Source organism: Ambystoma mexicanum, chromosome 6p (assembly GCF_040938575.1).
Source record: "Ambystoma mexicanum isolate Mex_15411 chromosome 6p, UKY_AmexF1_1, whole genome shotgun sequence".
NCBI lineage: Eukaryota > Metazoa > Chordata > Amphibia > Caudata > Ambystomatidae > Ambystoma > Ambystoma mexicanum.
In genome coordinates this window covers 1,523,023,848-1,523,048,356 of record NC_090935.1, presented here as the reverse complement: position 1 = coordinate 1,523,048,356, position 24,509 = coordinate 1,523,023,848, and positions in this window count along the sequence as shown.

Sequence of the window (24,509 nt, the reverse complement as noted above, 5' to 3'; positions counted from 1 at the left end):
GCATGGCTGTTTTGAAGCAGCACCAGGAAGAGACTGGCTTTTGTCACCTTGTAATGTGATTATGCATCATGGCTGTTTGTTTGCAGCAATGATAAGACATTGGCATCTGACATTTGACGCTTTGCAGCAGCACTTTTTTTGGGAATGCCGACCGACCGATTTGAGGCCTTAGGGTGTGGCCTTGTCCAATGGCTGTGCTCTGAGAATGTACCCAGAATATCTGCTTGCTACCCAGACTAAAGAGACGTTGTGGCATAACACCTATTGCCATGGAGAGTGACGATCGTGACCGACTGTGCAGAGAGAATACACCTTGCAACATCCTGTGCCAAGTGAGAGAGAAAGAGCAGTGAAAGAAATTGTTCAGCAGAGAAGAAGAAATTCGAATTGCTTTGTGAGCAGCTTTTGTAATATGCAGCGAGAAGAGAATCCATTTGGAATGCCTTACCTTTTGCACCAGACAAGTTTGTGCCTGAGCAGAGAAAGAGAAAAATGCGGCAATGAGCAGGAATACACACTCTGAAAGCATTTCTTGCCTGATCCACGTTTGAAAGCACTCGTATTTAACACTGGATGTCCCTCATTTGAAGATATGATATGATATGATATGATATGGTATTTGTAACGCGCCTATACACAAGTGTTTCAAGGCGCGACGAGGCAGGGAGGGAGGGAAACAAGGGGAAGAACAGACAAACGATCCTACTAGGCCAGGTGTCATTCAGATCGCGCAAGTGCAGAGGTAAGGGGAAAAGGAGAAAGTGCAGGGGGAGGAGGTGGGGGGGAAGTGCAGTACAAGGTAAGTAGCGTAATAAAATAATAAATAAAAAGGGCCAGCTGGTGGCAAGTGCAAGGTAAGTGCAGAGCAAGTGCTGAGAAGTGCTGGGAAGGGGGGCTGTAGGGATACAGTGACAGTCCCACAGTGCAGGGGGAGCCAGGGAGGCAGTGCAAGTGGAGAGTGGCTGGGCCCTGGACCGAGGTCGCTGAGAGTGGCCCAGATGCAGGTTTAGTGCAGAACTCAGTGGGGAGTAAGCAGGTTTAGCAGGGGAGAGGGAGAGAGAAGGCAGAAGCGAAGAGGAAGGTTTTGAGGTACTTCCGGAACCGGAGATGGTTCTCCTCCAGTTTCAGGGAGGCAGGAAGGCTGTTCCAGAGGGAGGCCCCTGCTGCGGAGAGAGATCTACCCCCAGCTCGTTGCTTCGAGAAGCGGCTGACCATGAGGGAGTTGGAGACGGATGAGCGAAGGGCTCGTGAAGGAAGATATTTAGGAAGAGAGAGTTGAAGGTATTTAGGCCCCAGGCCCCAGAAGGCCTTGTGGACAATGCAGAGGGTTTTGAACTTAATCCTCGCAGCCACTGGGAGCCAGTGAAGAGATTTCAGTCCTGGAGAGATACGGTCCCTGGGCTTGAGGCCAAGGACAAGTCTCGCAGTTCTGTTCTGGATAGCATGGGACTGGCTGGCATGGCAATGGCATGACAACAGCATGACCTGGCGAGAGGAAGAAGAGAATTTGAAGCTGGAGATGGGCCTATGGAGAAGGGCCAATGTGCATGAAATTGCAATGTGCATGGAATTGCAATGGAGAGTAACCTTCTGCATTGGCATTGTCTTGTAAACACTCCGTATGCATCAATTTGCATCAATTGAAAGTCCTGACACGTGATTTTCCCGGTGCTACCTTTGAAGTGAAAGGGCATATGTTGATCACGCCATGGGGACAAGTGGGGTACATATGGTACAGACACTTGCTTGCTCTTGTCTTTTTGGAGCGCTGTACAAAATCCCATTTAGCTTGCTGCCATTTATCAAGCAGGCCAGCCTGAATTGGCTTGTACACGTTTCTGCTACCTGAACACTATTGGCTTGAACACTTTGCTGTTTCACACTTAGTTGCTGAGGAGAACTTGCTACCTGAACTTTGCTTAGTGAACACAGTATCCGATTTGTGAACACTTGACATTCCTTGGCTGAAACCTTTTTGCATTACAATTGATTTGTGCTGACATGGAATTGTGCACAGTTGTGAGGACACCCATACCTCATGAGGGACTTGGAAATACCTTGGACTGGAATATAAATGAATTGACCTATATGACCAATACACTGGTGGTATACACTGATAAGTATGCATTGATCAACTGAATGTTTGGCCTGTTTGGCTACTGACATCTGTACTGACCTTTGACACCTGTGAAAGTGATTGTCATATTTTGTGCTTGAATTGGAAACACCTGCATCCACAGTACTCATGCATTGATTCTATGCATTGCATTTTCGATTTCTGCTTGTAGAGACACTTTCACACCTTTGGCTTGTAGACACTCTTGACCTGACTTTTGGCTTGACTTTTGACCTTTGACATTTGGCTATGCTGTTCTGATTTCTGACACATTTGCAGTTTTGCATTTGATATTTTAGCTTGCCACTGATAGAGTGTAATGCTTGCATTTTAAAAGAAGGTTTTTTCTGCATCATGAATGATAAATATGCTTTTTCCTTTTTTCTGCAAATTTGCTTGGTATTAGCATACCACGATTGCTATGCTATGTTTTGTTATGTTATGATTTATCTAACGATAAAAGGGGAGAATTGTGGAATGGGATAAAATGAGGTGCCTGGATTGTTATCATTAGAAGAATCATAAGACCCATTATTAGAATCAGTACTCTGTGTAGAGAACCATTACCCAATCATTACTCTTTGCTATGGAATTATTCCATTATTGCTATTCCAGTATTGCATTCTGTTTAGTTCTGATTAGTACATTGCTGAAGTAGACACTATCCACATTATTAGACTGCAATCTTTGTATGCATTTGTAATTTGCTTATAGATTGGCATGCTTGCATATAGTGCTTGCCATTAGGAGAGAAACATGCTAGACACTTTGCCATTTGCAATAGAATGACACTTGTACCATATTTCAAGTGCCATGATTGTGATTTAGAGACACGGTATATTTGCATCATGATATGCTATGCATTTATGTTTGCATTAGAATGTAGCGCTTAGGCTGAGCGAAACTTATTGTTTGCAGGAGACAGAACTAATGAATTAGGCCTAGAAATGACACACACAGTGCATATTTGAAATTACATGAAAAGCCATTCACGTTGTTATGCTTTATAGAGACACATTTAGAGACTGTCATGTATGTATGTATGCATGTTGAGTATGTACTTAGAATGAGTTTGCATTAGGTAGCGCTTGCATTGCGAGAGGAAATGATAAACGCTAGGAAGCATTTAGCACGAGGCCTGAGCCATTTGCTGATGGATAGACAGAAGTTGTTGGCACTGGGCTCAGCGCGAAGAATGTTATGGAACACTGAAAGATAAGAAGTCACCCTTGTCCAAGAAGGGAGCCTAATCAGCTTGAGCTCTGAGCCGCGGAGACAACACGACGGTGGGGGCTGCACCAGAGAGAGCGACATGGAGAGATGGAGGGAGTGCTTTTGCATGAGAGAGAGATGGCCTATTATCTGGACAGAGAGAGCATTTCGTGATGCCTACAGTGGAGAGAATGGGTATGAAAGGGGAAATAGATGGTATTTTGCACTGCAGACACAGATGGCCATGAGAGAAGATACCATGGTCATGGTCCAATGTCACTTTGACACTCTTTGACACAGGACATGCCATGAAAGTACATGAGACAGGAACACATAACACAGTCTGGCAGGCATTTTGCTAAACGCTGACAGAGAGACATTCTTAGCTTATAGAATGCAAGTAACCATAGGGATGAGTGCGTCAGGAAAAGAGTATAACCAAGGAGGTTGGAATTGGCTGGAGTGAGTTGCTGAAGACTGGCGAAGAGTTGTCGGTTGCTGTAGGGGAGTTCGGGAGAGTTGCAGAGAGTTGGCTGGAGGTGGTGCAACATGGAGTATGAGATAAGAGAGAGAGAGATGACTTGGTGCAGCAGAATCCGTAGGCCTTGATGAGATCGATCTGGCAGAGAGAGAGCTTGGCAGTTGGCAGTTACCAGAATTGAGGCCTGCCACTGACTGGCTGATTGCAGAGTCGTGCTGGCAAAGAGAGAGCTGGAAACACATGCAAATAAGTATGGTGTTGTATGGACTGATTGATTGATTAGAAAAGACACACACACACACACAAAGAGCTTTGGGTGAAGGGGAAACCAGACAGGGATTGTGTAGAGTGAGAGTGGGACGGATTGGTGTGGATTGGTATGGATTGATTTTGCATGAAGGAGCGCTTGCATTAGACTGCATTAGAACCACACACTTGCAGCACAGGCTTGCATTAGAAACCTGTAAGTCTTATAAATATTGCATGGTAGATTTGCTTTGCACCAGAAGCATAAAAGGTGCAAATTAGACATAGCATTAGGATTGCCTGCATTGTTATGCTTTGCATTCTGTGTGATCGTAAATAAATGTATTTCATTGTTATAATTGAATCGATTCATGTGTTACCTTTGTGTTGTGTCTTATGTTATTCTGTTGTTAGAAGTAATCTAGGAGTAACACAGTGCACATAGGGCCTGAGATACGAATACAGCAAGGGGGGATATAGTGATCCATAACCCCCTAGGGGATTGTCAAAGATTGTCTGAGACCGGAGCATGCTTGCCCAGCGGGGGACAAGACGATGGTTAGGGTTTTGATTTTTTCAGACTGACAAATGGAGGGGACACCCGGATCTTCACTAAATGCTCACTGATAAGATGTTTTGCAGCTGGTTTGTTGATACACTTATCGGTTTTGCAGCAGTCGGAGTTTGAACATCTTGTGCAACTGTGTTTTTTTTTCTGTTAGTTCGTCGTAGGAAGAGTTTTTTTGTTTCATGTTTTGTCTGTCTTGGGGATGTTATGCTATTGTTATTGAGCATGCTATCTGCAATTGTATTTGTCGTAGGAAGGGGAACGTAATTGTTTGACCTTGATTTGCCGGAATTGGTTGACATTAGTCACAATTGGATGACATTGACCGAGAGCAGTATTTCATGACTGCCAATGTTTTATGAATAAATGTACATTAATTCACCGAGTGAGAGAAACAGTTTTTTTCTTGAAGACGCTTGGAATAATTGAAACTGCAGAATGAGTTAATTTCTTAGTGACCTGAAGGCAATAAGAAATAAGCTTAAAAATATGCTTGAGGCCTGGGATGTATCTGTTACGCTCACCTGGCTCCCACAGGGGCGTCGGTCGGACCTGGACGGCTGCGGTCTCCACCAATGTGATGCATAGTACAGAGATGACTGACTGGACTGGCCCTCCTAATCTTGTCTGCTTGACCCATAGAAGTATTCTGCAAGTTCCGGTGATCAGTGATTACAGTAATGGTATGCCTGGCACCGAGAAGATAATGCTGCCAAGCCTTGAAGGCTGATTTGATGGCTAATAACTCTTTATCGGTAACCGCATAGTTTAACTCGGGTGCCAAGAACTTTCTGGAGCAAAATGCTACTGGGTGAAGTTGACCGGTTTCAGGATCCTTCTGGGGCAGGACAGCTCCCATGGCTAAACTGGATGCATCAGTTTCAACTATGTATGGGCGGGGATGCTTTAAGACAGGTGCAGACGTGAATTTCGCTTTCAGCTCTTGGAAGGCCTTTTCAGCCTCTCCGGTCCACAAGAAGCGTTTGTTTTTTCGCAAACGTGCTGTGATGGGGTGTACAACATGTGAGAAATCCGGAATAAATCTGCAGTAGAAATTAGCAAATCTGAGCATGCTTTGTAGCCCTTTAACTGAACTGGGTGATGGCCACTTGAGAATTGCGTCCACCTTTCGAGAGTCCATTTCGAGTCAAGATAAATCCAAGGAATTCAACTTCCGTAGTATGAAAAACACATTCTTCCAATTTTGCATATAACTTGTGCTGGTGTAGTTTCTCAAGGACTGCACGCACGTGATTAACATGGTCTGATTCTGAGGAGGAGTACACTAGAATATCATCTATGTATACGACAACACAGATATCAATGAGTTCACGAAGGACATCGTTCATAAAATACTGGAAGGCTGCTGGTGCATTGCACAACCCGAAGGGCATCACTTGATATTCGAATAATCCGTACTTGGTGCGAAAGGCAGTCTTCCATTTGTCGCCTTTCTTTACACGTACCAGATGATATGCCCCTCGGAGATCCAATTTAGTGTAGATGCAAGCATCCTTTACTTGGTCTGGTAATTCGGGGATCAGAGGCAATGGGTATCGGTTCTTCACTGTAATCTGATTTAATGCGCGGTAGTCTATGCATGTTCTGAGGTCACCTTCCTTTTTAGGCACGAAGAACAAAGCTGAGGATGCAGGGGACTTGGATGGACGAATAAAGCCATTAGCAAGATATTGGTCCAAGTATTGTCGTAGGGGAAGGTTTTTGGGTTCCGTAAGGGCGTAGATCCTACTTCATGGAGGTTGTGCACCGGGTATGAGGTCGATTTGACAATCGTATGATCTGTGATGTGGTAAGGTGTTTGCCTGTTCTTTTTGAAAAACATCCTGGAATTCTTGAGATTCCTGAGGTAACTGCACGACTGGATTAGCGACTGTGGCCAGGCCTTTGTTCAAGGTGTTTTCCGGGTAACAGGTGTGTGCACAATCCGGGAAGGTTATTCTCTTCCCTCGCCAATCAATACTAGGATTATGTGTTTCCAACCAAGGTATCCCCAGTATTATTTGGAACTGCGGGGCTTTGATTAAATCAAACACAATAGTCTCTCGATGCCCATCTTGACCCAACAGTGTCATCTCTGTGGTGAAATGAGTTACAGGCCCAGAGGCAATTTCAGTTCCATCAACTGTGGTGATGACATCCGAAGAGGTTTTTTTGCAGAAAGGTAGATTCATCCTAAAAGCCAACTCGTGGTCCATATAGTTTCCTACGGCCCTGCTATTAATGCATGCCCTTACTGCGTGCATACATGATGGCTGCCTTGGATCAATAAGGACCATTGGTATGATTAGGTGCGAGGTCTGAGTGTCCTTCTTCAAGCTCGGCAAGGGGACCTCTACGCTTGTTGGGCGTGGTCGTTTCCCGAATCAGGTTCTGTTTGATTTCTATCAGCGACTCCGACTATTTTCTTGGATGGTTTTATAGGGCAATCCCGTAGAAAATGTCCTGAGGCCCCACAGTATAGACACAATTGCATCTGCCGTCTCCTTTCTCTTTCCTTTGGAGTTAATGGTCCCTTAACCCCCCCGATCTGCATAGGTTCTGCTGCATCTGTTCCTTTGGGGATGAAGTTGGGTTTAACCAACACCCGATTCTCAAACTTAGCTCGGTCAGCCTTTCTATTCTGAAGTCGATGGTCTAACTGGACCACTAAGTCTATGTATTCTGCGCAATCCTGAGGGCATTAGTCTCTTGGAGAGCGGAGTGCACTTCTGCCCTAAATTCCCCCAATAATTGGGCCAGTTGGTCTGTTTCTGAGGTTTCCATAACGCCCGGGTGGGGATTTATAGAAAGGCTTCACGTTCTGTTACGCTCACCTTGATCCCACAGGTGCGTCGGTCGGACCCGGATGGCTGCGGTCTCCACCAACATGATGCTTAGTGCAGAGATGACTGACTGGACTGGCCCTCCTAATCTTGTCTGCTTGACCCATAGAAGTATTCTCCTGCAAGTGGAGAGATGATTTAGCCACCCCTGGATTCAAGTGATGGCACCCCCCACAGTCCTCCCCACTAATCACCTCCGAAATGCCCTCTCAGCAATCTCACCTTATACTCTTGAAAGATGAGCTCTCCATCCTGCATGGATTGCAGGGGCGCGTTGATGCCAGTTACTTCACTGGTTTGAAGGCGTGGGAGAGTTCCGGAGAGTATTGACTCTGAGGTTCCTGGCGAGGACCAGTAAGTATCAAGTTCATAGAGTTCAATATGTCCGATGTTCACTCTTGTTCCCCCCTTCCTTCCTTGTCTTGCAGCTGAGTTTGTGAGAAGATGCTCTCGTGGTAGCTGGTGGCGCTCAGGTAAGAGTCTGTATTAACCGACGCTGTCCGGTAAATGTTGCACGTGTTTAACGTGTTGTTTTTCTCACTCTTTGCAGGTGCGGCACATGAAGATGTGGAGAGTTATAGAATAATGCCTCTGGTGGTAAATCAGGTAAGTCTATGGTGATAAGAGTTATATTTGTTGGTTTTCTCGGCTCACCTTGTTGTTTTCTTTTGTCCCCAGGTGCCGGAGTTCGGCGAAGAAATGATGGAGGCAGTGCCGAATCGAAAGATGCTGCGAGGACTGGTGAGTATGGCATGGCGCTGCAGCTGGAGATGCGACGCGTACTGAAATTATGTTCTTTCCAGGTCCGGAGGCGAGATGGATCTGGAATCAGGTGAGGAATTTGAAAATAGTTCGTTTTCTAACCTTGTCCTTTTCTTTCCTCTTTGTTTTAGGAGCTCCAGATTCGAGGCTGGCGTGGCAGAAGACTGGATGCTGACTGCAGGCACGGTGAGCGTTACGCTGCTGGATGCAGAATAACGCGAAGCGTGTGCTGCTGTTCGGGCGTGGTTTAAATAGCCTCCAAAGTAGTTCCAGGTAAGAAGTTCCCCAGAACCACGCCCGAGTAAAAAATAGTCCCTGTAATAAAATAGTCCCATCCAGGCCTCACGTTGGCTTGGACTCACTTGCAGCATGGTCTGCATCAGGTAAGTAAAGTCTATGAGTCTGGCGCCTAAGGTGCCAGGACTGAACCCAAACAGCCCCCAGCCGGGGCTGTTGGGGCTTTAATAAATATCTGGATGCCTGCTTCCGGAGCTGATGGGCTTGGTCCTGAAGCCCGGGGGTAGGCATCATGACAGTATCACAGGAATCAACTGTATTGAAAGTGAAAAGTGACATAGCTATGACAGAGAGGAGCCCATATATTGTTGATTTGCATTGAGTAATATATCGTCTCAGAGATATGATTAGTAACTGGGAAAATGTCCCAGCAGCAGCAGAAAATGTCCCATTGAAATCAGACCCATTGAATTCAACTTCATCAGCAGTGATGGGCGGGAATACAGTTCCTATAGTAATGCATGTTGTTCGTGGAGAGAAAAAGTTACCTCAGAATAATTGGAGAGATAGTGCAGATTTGATAGACATGTGCAGTGTTCATAGAGAATTGGCTAGAGGACTGCATAGAGAGTTTGCCTATAAAGATTTGAAGCATTGTGAAACTGTGTCATTAGAGAGCATATTGTATGAGAAGAGTTATGTGCATGAAGGTAGTTATGTGAAGATCTTTGATTTGAATAGAAATAGCACTGACAGTTTTTGCACCAGTACTTTGCCTACGTTTTCGAGTGAGAAAAGAATATTGTCGAATGACAGATATTTTGACAGCATTGCAGGAGAGTGTTGCATTGATAAAAGGAATCGTGCTAAATTTGGATGTTTTGGAACTTTGCATGCCTGGAAATTTTGTAGTTTAAATGTGTGCATGGAAAGAACGTTTGTTGACATTGGAGATCGCGCTGGACTGGCAGATCTGTATTTGAAGCAGGAGATAGCAGTGCATCTCTCCCAGGAATGCAGGAATGTGTGAATGTGAATTGCATTGTATGTGAGAGAGGCTGTTTGAATGAAACAGATTTGATTTTTCAGCATGTAGTAATTCAACGTTGTGAATTCTTAATGATGAAAAATGGGGAGAGTGTTGTGGCTAGGAGACATGGAAGTGACACAGAGAATGCAGTTGTGACATTTTTGAATGTGCAGCATCTGGAGTATGTGAAATTGATTGTTTTGTTTTGTTTTGTTTTGTTTTGAAAAAGATAGGGATGGAACTGCAGGAGTCATGGATTAAGAAATGCATGCATTATGAGGCATGGTTAGATAGGCACAGTAGTTAGATGCACTGACACATTGATAGAACACACAGGGGAAATAGCATTGATGTCCTTTGAGAGACATGGGAAAGGGTATAGAAATAGATATGCATTTCAACGCACAATGAGAAATGCTGTTTTATTTTTTTGCTTTGAAAACACCTGAAACTGATTTAGACTGATACTTGCACTTTTGTTTTCTTTGCATGAAATCTGGAGACACCTTGACCAGACCGAGATTGCATTGATGACCAGACGAGATGATATCGCCGCATGAAATGACCAGACCATGAGGCAGCAGCATGACGCCTGAAACCGGAATGACCAGACCTTGTTGACCGACAAGATGCATGATGGCTGACACCTTGTGACTTTGCATGGCTGTTTTGAAGCAGCACCAGGAAGAGACTGGCTTTTGTCACCTTGTAATGTGATTATGCATCATGGCTGTTTGTTTGCAGCAATGATAAGACATTGGCATCTGACATTTGACGCTTTGCAGCAGCACTTTTTTTGGGAATGCCGACCGACCGATTTGAGGCCTTAGGGTGTGGCCTTGTCCAATGGCTGTGCTCTGAGAATGTACCCAGAATATCTGCTTGCTACCCAGACTAAAGAGACGTTGTGGCATAACACCTATTGCCATGGAGAGTGACGATCGTGACCGACTGTGCAGAGAGAATACACCTTGCAACATCCTGTGCCAAGTGAGAGAGAAAGAGCAGTGAAAGAAATTGTTCAGCAGAGAAGAAGAAATTCGAATTGCTTTGTGAGCAGCTTTTGTAATATGCAGCGAGAAGAGAATCCATTTGGAATGCCTTACCTTTTGCACCAGACAGGTTTGTGCCTGAGCAGAGAAAGAGAAAAATGCGGCAATGAGCAGGAATACACACTCTGAAAGCATTTCTTGCCTGATCCACGTTTGAAAGCACTCGTATTTAACACTGGATGTCCCTCATTTGAAGAGCATGGGACTGGCTGGCATGGCAATGGCATGACAACAGCATGACCTGGCGAGAGGAAGAAGAGAATTTGAAGCTGGAGATGGGCCTATGGAGAAGGGCCAATGTGCATGAAATTGCAATGTGCATGGAATTGCAATGGAGAGTAACCTTCTGCATTGGCATTGTCTTGTAAACACTCCGTATGCATCAATTTGCATCAATTGAAAGTCCTGACACGTGATTTTCCCGGTGCTACCTTTGAAGTGAAAGGGCATATGTTGATCACGCCATGGGGACAAGTGGGGTACATATGGTACAGACACTTGCTTGCTCTTGTCTTTTTGGAGCGCTGTACAAAATCCCATTTAGCTTGCTGCCATTTATCAAGCAGGCCAGCCTGAATTGGCTTGTACACGTTTCTGCTACCTGAACACTATTGGCTTGAACACTTTGCTGTTTCACACTTAGTTGCTGAGGAGAACTTGCTACCTGAACTTTGCTTAGTGAACACAGTATCCGATTTGTGAACACTTGACATTCCTTGGCTGAAACCTTTTTGCATTACAATTGATTTGTGCTGACATGGAATTGTGCACAGTTGTGAGGACACCCATACCTCATGAGTGACTTGGAAATACCTTGGATTGGAATATAAATGAATTGACCTATATGACCAATACACTGGTGGTATACACTGATAAGTATGCATTGATCAACTGAATGTTTGGCCTGTTTGGCTACTGACATCTGTACTGACCTTTGACACCTGTGAAAGTGATTGTCATATTTTGTGCTTGAATTGGAAACACCTGCATCCACAGTACTCATGCATTGATTCTATGCATTGCATTTTCGATTTCTGCTTGTAGAGACACTTTCACACCTTTGGCTTGTAGACACTCTTGACCTGACTTTTGGCTTGACTTTTGACCTTTGACATTTGGCTATGCTGTTCTGATTTCTGACACATTTGCAGTTTTGCATTTGATATTTTAGCTTGCCACTGATAGAGTGTAATGCTTGCATTTTAAAAGAAGGTTTTTTCTGCATCATGAATGATATATATGCTTTTTCCTTTTTTCTGCAAATTTGCTTGGTATTAGCATACCACGATTGCTATGCTACGTTTTGTTATGTCATGATTTATCTAACGATAAAAGGGGAGAATTGTGGAATGGGATAAAATGAGGTGCCTGGATTGTTATCATTAGAAGAATCATAAGACCCATTATTAGAATCAGTACTCTGTGTAGAGAACCATTACCCAATCATTACTCTTTGCTATGGAATTATTCCATTATTGCTATTCCAGTATTGCATTCTGTTTAGTTCTGATTAGTACATTTCTGAACTAGACACTATCCACATTATTAGACTGTGATCTTTGTATGCATTTGTAATTTGCTTATAGATTGGCATGCTTGCATATAGTGCTTGCCATTAGGAGAGAAACATGCTAGACACTTTGCCATTTGCAATAGAATGACACTTGTACCATATTTCAAGTGCCATGATTGTGATTTAGAGACACGGTATATTTGCATCATGATATGCTATGCATTTATGTTTGCATTAGAATGTAGCGCTTAGGCTGAGCGAAACTTATTGTTTGCAGGAGAGCAGAACTAATGAATTAGGCCTAGAAATGACACACACAGTGCATATTTGAAATTACATGAAAAGCCATTCACGTTGTTATGCTTTATAGAGACACATTTAGAGACTGTCATGTATGTATGTATGCATGTTGAGTATGTACTTAGAATGAGTTTGCATTAGGTAGCGCTTGCATTGCGAGAGGAAATGATAAACGCTAGGAAGCATTTAGCACGAGGCCTGAGCCATTTGCTGATGGATAGACAGAAGTTGTTGGCACTGGGCTCAGCGCGAAGAATGTTATGGAACACTGAAAGATAAGAAGTCACCCTTGTCCAAGAAGGGAGCCTAATCAGCTTGAGCTCTGAGCCGCGGAGACAACACGAGGGTGGGGGCTGCACCAGAGAGAGCGACATGGAGAGATGGAGGGAGTGCTTTTGCATGAGAGAGAGATGGCCTATTATCTGGACAGAGAGAGCATTTCGTGATGCCTACAGTGGAGAGAATGGGTATGAATGGGGAAATAGATGGTATTTTGCACTGCAGAGACAGATGGCCATGAGAGAAGATACCATGGTCATGGTCCAATGTCACTTTGACACTCTTTGACACAGGACATGCCATGAAAGTACATGAGACAGGAACACATAACACAGTCTGGCAGGCATTTTGCTAAACGCTGACAGAGAGACATTCTTAGCTTATAGAATGCAAGTAACCATAGGGATGAGTGCGTCAGGAAAACAGTATAACCAAGGAGGCTGGAATTGGCTGGAGTGAGTTGCTGAAGAGTGGCGGAGAGTTGTCGGTTGCTGTAGGGGAGTTCGGGAGAGTTGCAGAGAGTTGGCTGGAGATGGCGCAAGATGGAGTATGAGGTGAGAGAGAGAGAGATGACTTGGTGCAGCAGAATCCGTAGGCCTTGATGAGATCGATCTGGCAGAGAGAGAGCTTGACAGTTGGCAGTTACCAGAATTGAGGCATGCCACTGACCGGCTGATTGCAGAGTCAGGCTGGCAAAGAGAGAGCTGGAAACACATTCAAATGGGAAGTATGGTTTTGTATGGACTGACAGATTGATTAGAACAGACACACACACACACACAAAGAGCTTTGGGTGAAGGGGAAACCAGACAGGGATTGTGTAGAGTGAGAGTGGGAAGGATTGGTGTGGATTGGTATGGATTGATTTTGCATGAAGGAGCACTTGCATTAGACTGCATTAGAACCACACACTTGCAGCACAGGCTTGCATTAGAAACCTGTAAGGCTTATAAATATTGCATGGTAGATTTGCTTTGCACCAGAAGCCTAAAAGGTGCAAATTAGACATAGCATTAGGATTGCCTGCATTGTTATGCTTTGCATTCTGTGTGATCATAAATAAAAGTATTTCGTTGTTATAATTGAATCGATTCATGTGTTATCTTTGTGTTATGTCTTATGTTATTCTGTTGTTAGAGGTAATCTAGGAGTAACACAGTGCTCATAGGGCCTGAGATATGAATGCAGCAAGGGGGGGTATAGTGAGCCATAACCCCTAGGGGATTGTCAAAGATTGTCTGATACCGGAGCATGCTTGCCCGGGGGGGCAAGACGATGGTTAGGGTTTTGATTTTTTCAGACTAACAGTAGATGAGAGGAGGGCTCGGTATGGACTGTATTTAGGAAGGCCTCTGTGAAGATAGGTGGTTCGCAGGCCCCAGAAAGCCTTGTGGATAGAAGAGGTTCTTGAACTTGATCCTTGCAGCCACGGGGAGCCAGTGGAGGGATTTTAGCACTGGACAGATGCAGTTCCTGGGCTTAATTCCCAGGATAATTCTCACAGTTCTGTTCCGGATGAGTTGCAGAGGGTGCAGAGCTAAGGCAGGGATGTTGAGAAAGAGGCGGTTACAGTAGTCAAGCCTTGAGAGAACCAGGGCTATGGAGACAGTGAGCCTCTGGGGGAAGGTGAGAAGAGTAGGAGTACCTCTGAGGAAGTGCAGCTGGTAGTTGGACTTTTTAGAGATGTCCGAAATGTGAGTGGAGAAGGAGTGAGTGGAGTAGAAGATAACACCCAGGTTTTTTGTCTTGCATGTGGATGCGGGCACAGGGCCAAGGGAGGCCGGCCAGAGTGACAGTGGGAAAGCGGGAGCAGGAGTCCCAATGCAAACAAGCTCAGTCTTACTGGCATTGAAGCAGAGGTCGTTTGCAGCACACTATGACTGAATTGCGGACAGACAGTTAGATATGAGCGAGGTAAAAGAGGTGGCTGAGGGCAGCCTGAAGGAGAGTTTTGTGTCATCCACATAACACTGAAAGTTAGAGGTGAAACTGGCAATTTCACATGCCAGGGCAGCCATGTAGACATTGAAGGACCAGGGAGAAAGGTTAGAGCCCTGGGGGACGCCACAGGTTGAAAGAGCGATAGTGGAGACAAAGGACCCAAGTTCCACCTGGTTTGGGCGGTCAGACAGGAAGGATGTTAACCATGCCAAAGCCTGACCAGTGAATCCCAGGGTATCACAGAGACGTGCGATCAGGATGTTGTAGTTTTCCGTGTCAAAGACAGAGGAGAGGTCAGGAAGAGGACAGAGGGAGTGTTGGTGTCAAGATTTGAGAGCAGGTCTTCACTGGTGTTCAGAAGAGCAGTTTCTGTGCCTCTGGATGCTCTAAAACCAGACTGATGGTCGTGGAGGTAACCAGCAGATTCAGTGTGGAGGGTGAGCTGAGAGATAGCCAGCTTCTCCTGCAGTTTGCCCAGGAAAGGGGTGATAGAGATGAGTTTGCCAAAATGTAGGGGTTGGCAGAGGGTTTCTTAAGCAGAGGGTGCACAAGGGAGTGTTTTAGAGAGGTTAGGAAAACTCCAGTGGAAAAGAGAGATTGCGGAGATCAGCCAAGGCGAGTGAGTCAATGTTGTTCTTAATGGTTTTGAAAGGGCAGGGGTCCACCTTTTGGACGAGGCCTTCATAGACCAGACTTGTCTGGTGACTTCAGGTGTGATGGGAGTGAGAGATGAGAGACAAAGTGGTTGGGGGGCAAGGGAGGCTCCAGGGGTGTTGGTGTATGATGTGGTGTGGAAGGTAGAGAGGAAAGAATGTCATGAGTTTTTCCGGTAAAGTGAGAAGCCAGGGCAAAGCAAAGGTCCTGGGTGGGTGTGACAGTAGAGTAGGCTTCTGAAGGATTGGCCAGTTCCTTACAGACTTTGAAAGGTTTGGCTGTGTTGTTTGATGCCACAGAGATGCAGGCTTGAATAAAGACTGTTTTCCTGGTGCGGATGCAGAGTCGATATTGCCTTTGAAGGAGAGAGCAGGCCAGTTTGTCAGAGGTTCCACCTGATGCATTCCATTTCCGTTCAGCTGCCCTACACTTGCGTTTAAGGGCAGCAAGATCAGAGTCGTACCAAGAGTTGCACTTTTTGGAAGGCTTCAGTCGGAACCTCATGACAGAGGCAAGAATGTCAAGGCTGCTGGAGATAGAGAGATTGAAGTTAGCGAGGGCTGTGTCACTGTGGGAGTCAGCCACAGGAGTAAGAGGTGGAGAGTAGAGTAGGTGGAGGCAAAGGCAGCCGCTGTCACTCTTTTCATGGGTCTGGTGACTTCGAATCTGAGCGGCCGCGCTGGGTGTGCCGATGCAAGAGGGGAGGAGAGCTTTAAGTGTGAAGAGAGAAGAGAGTGGTCTGTCCAAGAGAGAGAGGTAGTGAGGGGGATAGAGAGAGGGATGTCGGTACAGATGAGAGCATCCAAAGTTTGGCCAGCTATGTGCGTGGAGCCAGAAGGTAAGATTGAGAGGGAGTGGGACTCTCATAGGTTGAGGAGTCAGGAGAGTCCAGATGGATGTTGAGGGCACCCAACAGGAGGTGTTGAGAGGAGGAGAGTAGAGAGGAGGCCAGGTCAGCCCATTCCGAGAGGAAGAGAGTGGATTGCCCTGGTGGCCGATAGAATGTAGCTGTAAGGAGGGAAGAGTTAGGAGAGAGTGAGAGCCTGCAGACTAGGCATTCAAAAGAGGAGTAAGCCTGAGTGGAGAGGATGGACACAGGTATTCATTCTGGGAAGATCAATGCCACTCCCCCTCCTGACCCCTTGGGCCTGGGTACAGAGAGGATCTCGCTGCATTGGATACCCAACTCCTCTTCCTCTGGGTATCCCTAGTCTTCCTCATGGCCAATAGTTTGCATTGCCTATTCCCGCAAAACTTCCCCCTGCCACCTGCTGTCTGTTTTGCACGTTTTGAGTAACCACTCCCTTTCCGATCATCAACATCGCCCCTTCCATTATATACTTTGATAGCTTTTTCTGTGCTAACTTTGCTTCCTCTTTTTTCTTTCTTCGTGTTTCTTTCTCGCGTTTTCCAGCATTAGTCGACAATAATGTACTATAATCAACTGAATTCTGGACCATGGCTTCGCCTCCATCCCCACTAATGTCTTTAATTGCTTCCGTACCTGCTCTGGTAGCCCTTGGCTTAATATGTGGTAAAATAAACCCACTTTTTTATACCATGGTTCCTGCATCTGGAGACGCCAACATTCATGTATCTCCTGAATATATTGAAATGGGTCTTCATCCTCAGGCATTTTACGTGCCATGATTGCGCTTATGTCAGATGTGTCTGGGCGCAGAACTTTCAGAGCCTGCCATACGGCTGTTCTGCAGTTATTGAACAGTGCACCATCATGTGCTGTGTTCTGTGCCCTTACTCCTGGGTATCCTGCCCGTTTCCAAATGTTGCCAGCTAACTCCCCAAGAATGTCTGAGAGTAAGCTCTTCATGTCTCCCTCTGCCAATGTTGTCCCTGCCATCAATCTTTCTAACTCATATATCCATTTCCCCGCATCTGTGGTCAAAGAGGGTAACTTAGACCGCAAATTATCCTTGTCCATTGGTTGCTACAGTATATTTTGTGGTCGCCTGCCACCTTTTTCTAGCAATGGGAACTGTTTCAGCTCTACACCTCTGTCATATTTCCCTGCATCTTTTGTGGTAGTAAATGCTCTCATCATACTGGCTCTTTTTTGTCCCCATAAGGCCCGCACCCTCTGTACATATGGAGTAAATTTGTCTGCACTATGCAATCTACCTTTGTACGCTTGAGGTGTCCCTCTGGTTCTAGCTTGCCCTTCTCAATGTCTTACTCTCTACCCCACTTTGTCTCCCGCTCTGGGATTACTTCCCTGGAGGGGCGCTATGGCATCCTCCCTTCGTCATCATCACTTTCCCCTAGGCCCTGGCCTGGCTCCATGGTTCCCATGCTGTCATTGCTGTCCTTGCCCACTTCGTCTTGAAAATTAAGCATCCTTAACATGTGTTTCCCCTGTCATTTCCAATTAATCTGTGCAGTGAGCCGCTCTCCCCTCTCAATGGAGACCCTGCTATACTCCTGCTTGTATTAGGGGCAGAAGCGCTATCCCTCCCGCTCCTATACAGTATCCCTATTCTTCTCTGTATCCGCTCTTCCTTATCATTATTTAAATGTTATGGTCCCGTCATGATGTCCTCTATCTCCTTCAGACGTCTGTAACCTACTTCTCTCTCTTTCCTGTTCCTGTCTTCTGTCTTTCTTCTTATCTCTATGTGGATGCTCTTTAACAAGCCTTTCAATTTCTAGTTTTCTCTTCTCGCACTGCACTTGCAACTGCCTCTCTTTGTCTTCCTCTGCCTTTCTCATTGCCCTTTTCGTCTATTTCTTTCTGCCTTTTCTTTTCTCTTTCCTCTCTTTCCTTTTCTTCTGCTTTCTCTGTCTCCCTTCTCAATCGCTCCTGCTCCTCTCTCTTCTCTTCACTTCCTCCATTATCTCTGCCCATTCTATGTCCTCTTCCTCTTTTCCCTTGTGTTTTGTGTCTTCCTCCACAATGCATCCATGCTCTACTTCAGCCCTTCCATCAAATTTGAGCAGTATCTGCCCTCATAACCACTCGTTTGGTAGGACTGTCACTTCGTTATCCCCACTGTGTCCTAGGGCCACCTCGTCGCCCCAGTCAACTTTGCTTGCAGGTTGCTGTGCTCCTTGCATTCATCGATTATAGTCCCTATTCTCTTATTCACCTGCTTCGTGCATCTAAGTGTGTCTTCACTGCTATACACAGGTGGTGCATAAACAGGGTTGGTATATTCTGCTGCAGCTTTTAATTCTTTCAAGGGGTAAAATCCCTGGCCTTCTGTCAGAGGGTCGGAGGTTTGAGGAGGGGGAGGAGGAGTTGTGGATGCTTCCCACCCCAAATCATGTTGGCTCAGCATCCACTCCTTCTTGGGTGGGTCCTCTTCCCTGTCCTCAAACATTTTCATTTCATATGGCTTTTATTCGATAATATTTTTTTTGTAAACAATTTTTATTGATTTTAACACACAAACAACCAAAACAAAACCAACAACAATATCACAAAATGACCCCCGCCTCCCCGTAAGCCCTCCCCCAAATACGAGCCTACACTACCTCACCATCGTCTATCATTATCTCTGAGGGTGCTTCCCTCTCTGCGCCTATCGAGGAATCATCATCTTCAGGGCAGGTTTGGGCCGACCCAAACAGTGAGGCCACTAAATGTCTCCAAGCCATCAATGTTTCCCCCGTTTCAACTCCCTCTCTGTTAACTGCTTCACTCCACACTGCTGTCTCCATGTCTACCCATTTCTGAAGGTCGTACCACCACACTTCCACCTTTGGTCATGGCAATTCTGCGCTTGGCAAGTATATAAGCCAAGTCTTTGAGTTTACCTACATGTTTCAATGTACGCGGCCTAGGAAACCCCCCCAGCATGCAAGCCCACAAGGATTTCACCTCCAATGTAATCCCCTTCTCAGTCAGACGGTGGGCTACCTCACTCCAGAATCTCCCAATTTCCGGACACGCCCAAAACATATGTACCATTCCCGCGTTCACCTCCCCACATTTTGGGCATGTTTGTATCCCTGAATTCTTGAACCGTGCAATCCTCAGAGGGGTCATATACGCCCTGCAAGTGATATATAATTGGATTTGTTGCAATCTTGCGTTCCTGGACACTTTCTTGTGGTATCTCTGGACCCTCCTCCACAACCCATCATTCATGGATTCCCCGGCTTTCTCTTCCCAGTCTTGTGTCAACTGGAGCATCTCCTTCCCCACCTTAGACATTAACAGTTCATAAAATTCGGGAGACTTCATGGCCTCCCTCCGATACATCGTAAATTGTTTCTGTAGCCGCATCGGGCTGGCCCTCGAACACTATTTCTGACCATGTGTCTTTAACCTTTCTCACCAGCCTAGCATAAGTGACATACTGTCCTTGGTGTAGAGCGGCGTCATCTACCAGTGTGTCAAATTGCACTACTTTCTCATCCTGCCATATATCCCCAAGTGTAGCTATGCCAGTCGGTTCCCAATGTTTTCGGATTATTTTCCTCAACTGCTCATCTGCTCCAGTCAGTGCCACTAACGGCATTTGTGGGGAACACAGAGCTGGGTTCTCAATGGCCCGGCATGCTCTTTACAAGATTTTCCATTCCAACTCTAACATTTTTGTGCGCCCCCTCTGCTGTGACTTTGGCAACCATATCCATTCTCGCAGCCTTCAACAACCTAGACTCCGATGTCGAATCGTCCGACTGCCACCAAGCCACGTATTGTAGCTGACTAGCCAGGAAATAAATCTCTAAATTGGGTAATTTAATGCCACCTAGGTCATATGTGTTCTGTAATTTCCATAGTGCTATTCTGTTCCTAGTGTTATGCCATATGAATCCTCTACACATACTTTGGAGCTTTACAAAGAATCGCTGGGGCATCATATGTGGTATGTTCCCAAAAAAGTGCAACAAACTGGGCAGCGCCACCATCTTTAACAATGCTACCCTCCCCATCATGGCCAGGGGGAGCTTATCCCAAAACTTCATGCTGCTTGCAACGTTAGCCACCGCCCTCTCTGTGTTACATTTGTATCCTACCTCAGCTGTGTGATGTACATCGATTCCCAGGTATCTAAAGGTCTCAGTCTCCCATTGTATTTGTAATACTGGCAGGTCCTGTCGAGGTATACCTCTATATCTACCCAAGGGGAATATACATGATTTCATGGGGTTTACCGTTATGCCAGAGACCATCGCATATCGCTCCATTACTTCCAATATATATTGTAAATTCTCTTCGGGATACCTTAAATACAATAAAATGTCATCGGCATACATTGATATCAGGTGTGGTCCCCCTTTCGTGTTGATCCCCACCTCTCCGTATTGCTGCCTCAGGTATATCGCCTGGGGTTCCAGTGCTAGGATAAACAGCATTGGGGACCACAGACATCCCTGTCTGGTGCACCTCCCTAATTATGACATGATATTTTATTTATATTGCGCTTTTACACAGGTATTTCAGAGTGTGATTGCCATTGATCTGAAATGGGTGCCCCCGTCTAAACTCGGGCCAGTGGTGTACTGTACAACAGTTGTACCCACCTCAAGTACGCGGGCCCCATCCCATATTCCTTCAAGGCTGCCTTCAAGCAGGGCCACTTAACAGAGTCAAAGGCCTTTATTGCATCTAATGAAACTATTGCAGCCTCTTGTGGGTCTCCGTCCGTTTGTTCGATGACATAATGTAGTCTCCTAAGGTTGTCGGATATGCTCCTGCGCGGATCATACCCGGTCTGGTCGGGATGGATACGTTTATTAAGGACCGGTCTCAGCCTGTTCGCTAGCACTGCCGTAAGTATTTTGCTATCTTGATTAAGCATGGATAGTGGCCTATATGACCCACAATCCACGCTTAGCGTGTCGGGTTTGAGAAGTGGAATAATGATCGCCTCCCTCAGAGATTCTGGTAGAACCCCTTTATCTAAAGCTTCATTAATCATTGCTAGCTGTGGGGGGAGCATTTCCACCTTGTATGTTTTATAGAACTCGCTGGGTTATCCATCCGCACCTGGAGCCTTACTCGTGGGCAAGAGCTTGATCACTGCTTCCAGTTCTTCCAGGGTGATTGGGACTTCTAAGATCTCCCTCTCTGCCGTATCTAATTTGGGAAGGCCAATATCTTCCAATGTCTCCATCACATCAATCTCATCTCCCTCTCCAGTATCCTCATACAGTTGCTGGTAAAACTCGGCAAAGCCCTTGTTCACTCCCTCTTGAGTAATAAGTATTTGCCCATTTTTCCCTTCAATTGCCCTAATGGGGTGCCCGGGCGACTCGCTTTTAAATAACCAGGCCAAATGCCTACCTGGCTTATCTCCTCCTGCATGTTGCCTTTCCACATATCTTCTATAATTTAAGTTACACAATCTCTCCCAATATTCTCCACATTCCCGTTGCAGTTGGCTTATGGTACTAGCTTCCTCAGGGAAGGGCTCGTTTCTACGCATGATTGCCTCTAATTTCACCTCCGCCTCATGTAACTCCTGTGTTATCCCTCCTTGCAGACCCCTGAATTTAGATATTGCTGCTCCCCTCACCACCAATTTAAATGCCTCAACCAGTGTGCCAGCTGATTCTACACTCCCGGTATTGTGTTCAAAGTATTCTACTATTTCTTTTTTCAAGTCCTCTCTAAACATTGTATCCTTCAAGGCTTCGGCTCTAAGTCTCCACGTCCGGATTCGTGGTCTGGGTGGCGAATATTGCCATGCTATAATCAGTGGTGAAAGGTGTTAAGTCTCCATGCCCTTCTAATCTGTTAGCTGGGAAAGTAAGCACGGCGTCGCCAGTTGCTCACCGACGCATGCGCGATCAAAGACTGCAGTACAAGACCAAAGACTATCATAGCAGTCAATTGCCTCCATTACCGCGGATGCAGCGCAGGGCTTGGAAGGTAGCCTGGCAACGCTGGCGTCCTCTACACTGCAGGAACACTCGCCCTGCTGTGACGGCATCACGCAAGCCGAGTCACGTGATGCAGTCTTCATAAGCGCCTCCCTGTACAAACACCGGCGCTTCTGAACTTTCTTCGGTGGCGTTCTGGACTTGACTCCTGTTTCCTGAACATAGTTGTTTCCTGATCCTTCTGGTGTTGACCTCGGACTGCTTTGGTTACTCTTTGGAAATTGTCTTGTTGATCGGCTGCCTTCCTCCTCTTTGAACTCGGATTTCCCTGATTTGCCTTGGATACTGAATTGGTCTGCTCTACCCGCTCCCTGCTCGACCTCGGCCTGACATTGGATATTGCTTTCGGATTCTGATCTGGTCTGCTTGCTCGCTCCCTGCAGGACATCGGATTGTTATTAGACTTGCCTTGGATTGTTTCCACGCCGCTACCGCAGCTTGAATGACTTTGGCCTTTTTCTTGATTCTGTGAACTTCCTCGCCTTCGTCACTCACAAGTACACGGACTAGAGACTTCCTTTGTGTACGTCGTGGGCTGTTCCTCTTGAGCTTTGCACCTGAGGTTCTATGGTCTGTCCCTTCCTTATCCGGACCTGTGTTACCACTAGGACAGGAGTCCAACACGACTGCAGGTGTCCGCTTTACCAGCCGGTTAACGTCTTACCTGGGTTAGCAGGTTAGTGGCATTTGTGTATGCTTTTGTATTTTCCTTATTGTTATACAAAGTCTGATACTTGCCATTGTATATCAGCTGGTGGTGTGTCCTCCGGAATACCGAAGTCTACACAACCAAGGTCTGCCTTCTACGGCGCCTGGATCATCGGTCTCCTGTCTTTCCAGTAATGGACCAATCTGGTTGTTAATTCTAATAGCCAGATAGGTACATTATTTGGAAGACTTCGTCAACTACACGACGAGGCAAGTCGCTCCATATCAAGTGCTCTGTTGATCTGACAGATTCAGAAGCCTTAATAAATGGATGCGAACGAGACCTTGACCGCTATTTTACAATTAGTGGCCGACCTCCGTAATGATATGACTGCTGCCCATTCCGTCACCCAACGACGGATCGATGAACTACAAGCAGGTATACAATCCCCAGGTGTACAACAACCACCACCTGACTTGGCATCTGGGTCAGGTGTTGGGCTACCGACACCAGGGGCTGGGTCTGTGTACATGACGGCACAGTTTCCATTGGCGCCTCCAGAAAGATTCAATGGGGATCCTAAGTCTTACAGGACCTTTTTGAATCAATGCAGGTTGCATTTCCTCTGTAGACCTACTTCCTTTCCTGACTCTACGACTAAGGCCGCCTTTTTACTTTCTCACTTGGGTGGTACAGCGGCCGCCTGGGCTAACCCATTGTTAGAGGAGGGCAGTCATTTGCTGTACAATTGTGATGCCTTGATAGAGGCAATGAGTCGGGTGTTTGATACACGATATGCTACTCAAGCTACAGATCTAGAGCTATTGGGCCTTAAGCAAGGGGATATGCCTCTTCTTGCTTATTTGGCCAAGTTTAATCAACTAGTGGCAGAGACAGGATGGCCTGAGGATAAGAAGGCTTCACTGTTTTACAGAGGACTTTCAGAACCCCTGAAAGATACCCTGGCCACTGTTCCGGTTGTGCCAAATACCTTCCCTGAACTTCTTGATTTGGTATTACAAATCGATTCAAGACGAGCGGAAAGGAAAGGGGAAAAACGAACTGTTCCTCCCACGTCCTTTTCACCCTCCGTTCCTACGCCTAGCCATTCGGAACCTATGCAAATTGGAGTACTACGGGGACCTCTCTCCACTGAGACAAGAGAACACAGGCGGAAGAATGGATTGTGTTTCTATTGTGGGGCCTCAGATCATCTTTTGCGTGTTTGTCCTAAGAAACCAGCTAAGAAGCAGGGAAACGCCAAAGCTCGGCAGTAGTAGGGGTCCAGCTGCCGGGCATTTCTTCTATGGACTCTAACTCTTCCATCCCTTATTACCTTTCGGTTGCTCTCTCATCTGGCACAGGTAGTCCAAAAGAGGTCTTGGCTGTCCTAGACTCAGGGGCTACCGGCTGTTACATGGATGGAAATTATGCCAGAGAGTTGGGATTGTCTATTATGATTAAACCTTTTCCTGAAACCGTGAGCGCTGTTGATGGGTCCTCCTTGGTGTCAGGTCCCGTAACAGAGCGTACAGCCACGTTGATAATGACTACGAGCCCTGGACATACTGAAGATATAACTTTCGATATCATTGCTGCCCCGCAGCTTAAGTGCATATTGGGACTGTCTTGGTTACGGTTACATAATCCCGTAATTGACTGGCAATCGGGAGAGGTGATGTTCCTTTCGGATCATTGTGAAAACAACTGCTTGGAAAGTACTCCCGATTCATCGAAACCTAGTCGTGCCTTGCTTGATAGCGCTTCTATTGTG